The sequence below is a fragment of the Phaethon lepturus genome, unplaced genomic scaffold, assembly GCF_000687285.1.
Source record: "Phaethon lepturus isolate BGI_N335 unplaced genomic scaffold, ASM68728v1 scaffold13139, whole genome shotgun sequence".
Classification (NCBI taxonomy): Eukaryota; Metazoa; Chordata; class Aves; order Phaethontiformes; family Phaethontidae; genus Phaethon; species Phaethon lepturus.
In genome coordinates this window covers 7,460-15,192 of record NW_010564218.1, presented here as the reverse complement: position 1 = coordinate 15,192, position 7,733 = coordinate 7,460, and the positions used below count along the sequence as shown (strand labels likewise).

The 7,733-nt window shown below is 47.3% G+C and overlaps 1 non-coding gene across 1 annotated transcript; it reads right to left on the bottom strand.

Moving 5' to 3' along the window:
* Window positions 1-674: 674 nt before the first annotated feature.
* TRNAR-UCU lies at window positions 675-748 on the bottom strand. The gene has a single exon. It is a non-coding gene; the product is annotated as a tRNA-Arg (tRNA).
* Window positions 749-7,733: the final 6,985 nt, after the last annotated feature.

Below are 7,733 nucleotides of genomic sequence, written 5' to 3'. Positions count from 1 at the left end.
CCCCCACTGAAACCAATTCACCTACCAATCACAACTGCACTCACCTGCAGCTCCCCTCTTTCCTTTCTCACTACCAATAGCAATGAGATCACATAGGAAGTTAGATACTAATAACTAGGAAGATCTGTGAAAGAAAAAGAAGAGTCAGTTTGCTGCTTCGGAAGATGAATCCCTATGGGGATGCCAGCAAACATGCATCTTCTAAGTAAAAATGTGAAAAATAAGAGCATTTGCAAAGAATTTCTACGAGACGGAAATTCAGAATATAGACCTACATTTTTTTGCCACACATTTGAAAAAAATGACAACATTTACCACAGGAAATATCAACAGAAGGCTCTAAACCACTGCCTGATCACCTGATTTCTACTGGAAAGCACAGTACTTTTCTTAAGAAGGTATCAAAGATGGGACCCATGAGTAGTATTGGGGAAACAAGTGGGATTAAAACACTAGCTATTCAGGAGATACCAAAAGGAATGAGGAAAGGGGAATATGATGAAACAGAGATGCCTTAGAAGGAGAGCACATGACTTATGTGCATCAGCTGTAGAGAGGGTGTTGTGAAAAGTCATTATCTTCTCATCTGAAGCTCTTGGGGGTGTTATAAATGTAACGGATTGGGACCTATAAAGGAATATGCATTAAAAGAAAACAGACACCTGCCTGGAGATCATCTCTGCCGGGACTCGAACCCGGAACCTCTGGATTAGAAGTCCAGCGCGCTCGTCCATTGCGCCACAGAGACCTCACCATGAGTGTGGCGTCGGCACCAGAACTGAAAAATCCCACATCTCCTGCATCACTGGAGGGGTCTCAACACCCCATTCTCACGGCATGGCACTGAGGCAGCACAAAAACCTGGTGCCCGGATCGATCTCTCTTGCAAATCAACACCTCTAGGCATTCCCTTCTTCCACAGGGACGGGCAATAATTCTGGGTATGATCTATATCTCGCTCAGCAGCAGGGATGCAGCAAAAACCTGGATGCAGGCTTGTATCTGCATCTCTGGCAACCTTTCCGCGGCATCTCTAGCTCGACTAAGGGCAGAGCTAAATCCTGGAGTAGAGCTAATTGCTCCATCTCCCTCAGCATCATCACAGCATCCCCACTGCAGAAGCCGAGAGAGATAAAGATGAAAGAGGATTTAGCTTACAACATTGAACAGTGACAATGATGAAGAAAGCTCTGTTTGTCATGATGGAAAAATGCACAAACCTGTGATTTAAGAAGAGAAATAATAGGAAAAGCAGCTATCATGTTTTTATTTTAAGCAAGCTGTCAGTCAAGGGTTTAATGTTTCTCTGTGTGCATCTTCCATTGGAAAAAAATTAAGACAACATCAAAACAACAGGAAATACCCTTTTACATCCTCTGAACTATTGAACAATTGATCAAGCTCTCTGGTATAATTCCTTGCTGTGAGCAAACAGATTTTGCATTTCTAAACTGCATGAATTTTAAAGTATTGTTTACTCCCAAACATGCTCTTAATTAGGGACATATGCAGAAGGCAAGATGCTAACTGCATTTGCAGGAGGAATGAACACTACCTGAGACTATAAGCTTTAACCTCAGGGTCAATGTGACCTGAAGACCCAACCTAAGCTAGCTCTGACCGGCTGAGAACGCCCCATACCAGTGATAAAACAACCGAAGATTTACCCTTCAATGGAACCAGGCATATAACCACAGTCAGAACTGCAAACGACCAGAATCTAGCATAAACACCACCACCTGTATGGGACATCGGTTTGGACCAACCAAGTTCATCATACCACTGACCATACATGTGTACTGTGTGCACGGGACAAGCACATACTGATCCTGCATGGGACAAGTACATACTGATTATACAAGCAACAGTAACCGATTAGCCCACTCCTTAAAATGAAAAAGTTGATTGGCCTATACAACTGTACTGTCAGGTATATAATCCCACCTTTCTCCTGTATCTGTTTCCTCCGTGCCTTAGGCTGGGGCACCACTATGTGCATAGCTAAAATATAAAAGAATAAATTCCCTTGGTAATTCTACACTAAGCTTCCTTGCCTCCCTCCTCGGCTGGCAAAGAACCAACTTCTACACAGACTGGGCTGTGAAGTCATGCGGTGCTAATGAGAAGAGGCACAGCACTAACCACCTCAGCACATCTAATGCAAAACCAAAGAATTTGATTTTCCTTTTACTGATGCTCTGGGGCTTTGGAAAAGTTTACAGTTGTCTTGACAAATAAAATCCAGCTAGAAGTGTTGGGAAAGAAGATGGGGGTTTAACTTCTATCAGACAAAACTCTTCCTGCTGCAAGAGATACCCAGTAAATCAAAAATTATTGAAAGAAACTACTTTGTGAAGCAACTGCAGTGCCAGTGTAGCGCTGTAATCCCACCAGTACCTTGAGAAAACTCAGTCTAGAAAACACCTATCTACAGGGTGAACAAAGGCTGTGCTTAAAAATGCCATATAGTAAATTTTAGACAAAGTTATAAAGCACCAATATAGAACAGAAAGGAAGAAAAAAAATCTCACAGAGCCTATGGCTGCACTATGTGTATTCCTCATGGGAGGAGACAACACCAACTCTTTTAATATGATTTTGGGAGGCTGCACCTCAAAAGCAGTGCCTACTTTGAAGTCATTAACTGTTTTGTCAGAAAATAGAAAATCTGGAGATAAAGTATGAAATTGCACAAACCTAAGAAGAACATCTGTGGCTTTACGGGCAGCCACATCCCAGGAGTCAGAGGGCAGATGGATTTTGAAAGAACTCCAATTCCTCCTGACTGGAGTTGGACAGGGGCTTGTTGCAGCTCTGCCTTTCCTTTCTCACTACCTGTGCTTTCATAAGCCTTTCATAGCCCAGCAGCATGCACGCCCATTTTTACCAGCCAACCAGCACTCAGCATCTGGAGGAAAGCCTGCTCCAGCCAGCCCTAATTGCTGGGGATCCCTAATTGTGGGGGATGCCAACATACCCATTTCTTTGGGAAGAGATGACATTGAAATTCAGTAAGCTGGGCAGCACGGTTTGAGACAAGAGCAACACTGGAGTATTGTGTCCAGTTCTGGGCTCCCCAGTTCAAGAGAGACAGGGAACTTTTGGAGAGAGTGCGACGGAGGGCCACAAGAATGATTAAGGGAGTGGAACATCTCTCGTATGAGGAAAGGCTGAGAGACCTGGGGCTGTTTAGTCTGGAGAAGAGAAAGCTGAGAAGGGACCTTATCGATGTCTATCAATATCTGAAGGGTGGCTGTCAGGAGGATGGAGCCAGTCTCTTTTCAGTAATGCCCAGCGATAGGAGGGTCAATGGGCATATTGGGCATAAACTGCAGCAGAGAAAGTTCCACCTCAACATGAGGAAAAACTTCTTTACTGTGGGGGTGACAGAGCATTGGAACAGGCTGCCCAGAGAGGTTGTGGAGTCTCCTTCTCTGGACACCTTCAAAACCTGACTGGACACATTCCTGTGCAACCTGCCCTAGGCGATCCTACCTTGGCAGGGATGTTAGACCGGATGATCTTCAGAGATCACTTCCAACCCCTACCATTGTATGATTCTGTCTTTAGATATAGAGATTAGAGGTGTTTATAATGTGAGTGTACCCAGCACATAGAAGTGTGATGGGAGTGAAAATGCTGCAGGGGGTCCAAGCAAGGAGCCAACTGGCCCCCAGCTCATCCCCAATCATCTTCCAGCATCAAATCATTTGCTATAGACGGGAAGAACATGAGCCATGAGCGAGGATGCAGTGGACCAGGGTGAACCAAGATAATTTACTACCTTTTAAACAGCTGGGAAAGGCCTTTTGCAAGACAAAGACATAACCAGTAAGATGGCTGCTTACTGCTGAAGCATGTCTTACTTGAGCAGTAAGATACCACCTCATGTCAAGTTGCTCTAGAGCAGCATTGTAAGTGCTGAGAGATTCAAAAATCTCTTTGCACACCTAAATAAACAGCAATAGAAAATCCACACCAGAGCTGCGACTGTTTTGTGGTATCCATGGCTAAAGGTTTTATAGTGTACACAACTACCCTATTATGTAATAAAACCTTCTGACATTTCTGGGGAGCAGGTTGGATCCCAGCCACAAAATGGAAAATTAAAACTGACACTGTCCCATATGAGGGCCCAAGCAAAGATACCTATGACCTATACTTGTAACTGCTGTTGTGAAAATCATTGCAGGACTAAGAGATTCATACCACACAGAGAAAGTAGAGCATAAACACAGACTAAAAGATGCCAAGGCAATGATAGGAAAGGAAGATCCTAGTAGAAACCCCAATTCTAACATTTTTTGCCTACGAGCACTGATTTAAAAGTTGTGGACCAGAGTGTCCCCATTTAGCCTGTTTTTCAGATGGAGCAGAGCAAGTTGGTTGAGACCAGATGCTGGAAATTAGGAGCATTACCTGGGCCTCTCTTGTCATGTCACCACCCGCAGCAGCATATGCCCAATGGGGATCTCAAGCAAGCAGTCAGCAGCAAGCAGCCAGGGGATGCTTGGAACAATGGGGGTGTCCAGCATGGGTGGATCTACCCAAGAGGTTGAGAACATGTCCTCAGCTGGGATGCTCAAAATGGCTGCAGGAGGGAGGGACACCCCAGGCCGGGTGTCCAAGACAGTGCAGAGGAAACACTGTTCTCTATCTGGCACACCCAGGAGGGCTGAGCTTCAGCCTGGCAGCACCTGGAGTGGCCAAGGTCAGCTTTGCTGCCATCTTAGCAGAGGATGGAGACCATGCATAAGCCCCCTTGGCCATCCACACCACCAGCTCTTTCAGGGACAACTAGTGACAATGAGATCCGGTTGGCACTCCATCCCTACTGGCTTGACATAACTGTGAAACATCTAGTTTTGGCTCTCACTTGGGCACTGGGACTGAAGCCAACACACTGTACTCAGAAGTGAAGCCACCTGCAAAGCAGCAAACAGCCTGTACAGAACTCAACAGCCATTGGAGATGCTATTCCACATCAGCAGATGGAGATCCAGTCAGGAACTGGGAGGAAAAAACAAACAAACAAACACTTTCCTTCTGACTGTGCAGTTGGTCACACCACAGCCCTAAGAATAGGGGAGACGGGACCCCATGCTTGAAAACCTCTACCACAAGAAACAAGGATAAAATCCTCCCCCTCACTATCCTACAAGGACTTTCCGAAACTTAACATTATTGCTACTAGCGGCAATACCAACAACATGCTATTCAGGCACATGCTTGAGCGGGGAGGATGCTGTAACCCTAGAGCTCCTCAGCCTGCAAAACAGATGCATCATGGGGGATCCAAACTAGCAGAGGCCGTGACAGCACGCCTTTAGAAGCACTCACAGAGTCTGCTAGAAAGCAGGTTAGGTGCACTTCTACCATTACCCATGAAAAAATGCCACCTTCCACGCACACACGTACAATTACAGACACATGACCAAATTTTGTATGCAAATTTCATCAGAAAAATCATGTTTCTGAGAAATCTCCGCCCCAGGGTATATAGCAACAGTATTTTGATTTGAAGCATCTGGAAGGCAAAACTAGTCCCTCTTTATTCTTCACAGAAAACTGGTATTCACAATCTGTGCATGCTGCTAGCATCATGAGACCCAAAAAGCTTTCAGGTGTGATTGAGTTTGATGTCTCTGGCAGGACAGAGCCATTCGTGATGCACATATTCAGGGCAGATTTTAGGGTCAAGGGACTGGAACGTCTCCTTTCTTCCAAGGAATGCCAATCCATCTAATTCTAACAAAGCATCATGTTATTTTCACTTTAAAAAAAAAATAGTATTTTACCCCTAAAATTACTTTTTTAGCTGCAAATTGCCATTCTCCCCCAGTGTTATGCTTCACGTATTGTGGTGAAGACACAGTGCCTCAGTTTACCTTGGATACCTGGCTGTGTCAGGACAGCATGGGCACAACCTGCCCGATTCCTCATTGTGCAGCTGATGACTCCCAGCCACTCCCAGAGCAGGGAATGGTGGTGACACCTACGCAGCATCTCCCAGCACCAGAGCAGGTAGTGCTGCGCCAGCTGCTTGCCCAAGCTCTGCCAAATCCCCCCAGGCTCTTTCTAATCAGAATGTTTCTGGTTTTGTCTCTTTTCTCAAACAGGGAAAAGAAAAATCCAAACAACAACCAACACACAGGATTTGCCTAGTAACCCAAAATCCTGTCTATCACTTACGCTTGTCATTCAGCCTGAGGTATTCACCTCTGCTGGCACTGCAACCACCTCTGCTGCTCCCAGGTCTTGCTTTCAGCACTCTTTTCCTTCCAGGAACTTCGTATTTTCTTGCTGCCTGTGTCCCCTCCACACCCGCCCGGGACACCATTTCGGCCAGCTCAGGTATCTCCCGAATCAGCCCCAGTCACGCTTCTCGCCCCGGAAGGCGAAGGCTTTCCCGCCGGCAGAACAGTCTGTGGCCGGGCAAGGGATCTCTCCGGGCGCTTTTCCTGCACCTCGGGCCATGCCCAGAGCCCCGTGCTTTGCTGCGGCGGCTCCCGCCACGCACCCGTGGCTCCGACCTCTTCCCTCTCACTCCAACTTTCCCCAGCTCTGTCTCCCGGCTGGGCTCGCCTGTGCCTCTTCTCCTCGGATTCCTCCCTTTTCCCCGCAGCGTCCCCCTTCCCCTGCACTTCCACCCCCCTTCCCCGCGCTCCCTTTGTCCCCTCTCGGACTGCCCTTTCCGCCCAGGGCGGACCGGCGGCCGGAGTTTCCATGGGAATGGAGGCGGCGGCTGGGGCGCTCGGCGGCGGCGAAGAGCACAAAGGGAAGGGGAAGACGGAGGAGAAGGGCTGGGGACGCAGGGTCTCACTCCCGCAGCCCCGGAGGATAACGCACCCCCTTCTCGCGGCTGCCGGCCAAGGTCTCGGCACGCACGCAGCCCTCCGAAGATGATTTACTCACTGGGACCCGTCTGTTGGAGTTTGGGGTTTTTTTTTCCCTCCACTGGAAGGGAAAAGTAACAAAGACAAAACGAGCAAAATACAATGTGGAAAGTCCTCATCTCCGTCATGGCTGCGGGGGCTGTGCCTGCGGCCAGAGGCACGGAAGAAAGGAGCCCCTCGCTGCGGTGATGGAAGCAGCAGAGCTGTTCTACAGCTTTACGTAAAACCAGCGATTGTCTCTGCCTCATGTGGTTTGCCGTGCTGATGCACAACAGATGGGTGGAATAAATGCTGGGGTGTAACAAGAGGCAAAATGCATAAGTGCCATCCTCTGTTATGGCCATGAGCTGAGGTTTTGCTTTAATTTGTGGTTCTTGCATTATTCTCTTTTTTTTTTTTTGAGGAGTAAAAGAATAAAAATGAAGATGCATCTAACACGAAGGGAAGGTAAAAGGGGGGTCTCTAAGGAGGTTTAGTCAGAGAGCAGGACCAAACTGCCTCTACACATCCAACTCACAGCTATCACTTGTCATCGCTGAGCTCTACCTAAGCAGAAAGGACCAAATGGCCACGTCTCACCTTCATAGCCCTTATCCCTCGTAGCGTTACAGCTTTAAAGGATTTGACTTTTCTATCAGTTATTCAAACGTAAAACCTGGCTACTCTTTATAAGGCTTGCAGAGGGCTTGAAGGCTGGAGTGGGGGGGGTAGCAGAGAGGATGGACCCCTAGGTGGGTCACTCTATGTACTGGTAAACTCAAACCAGTTTGTTTCAATACGGGCAAATATATGGGTGTGCAGGATCAGAACAAGGCACACTCAGGCCACTGTCTCACT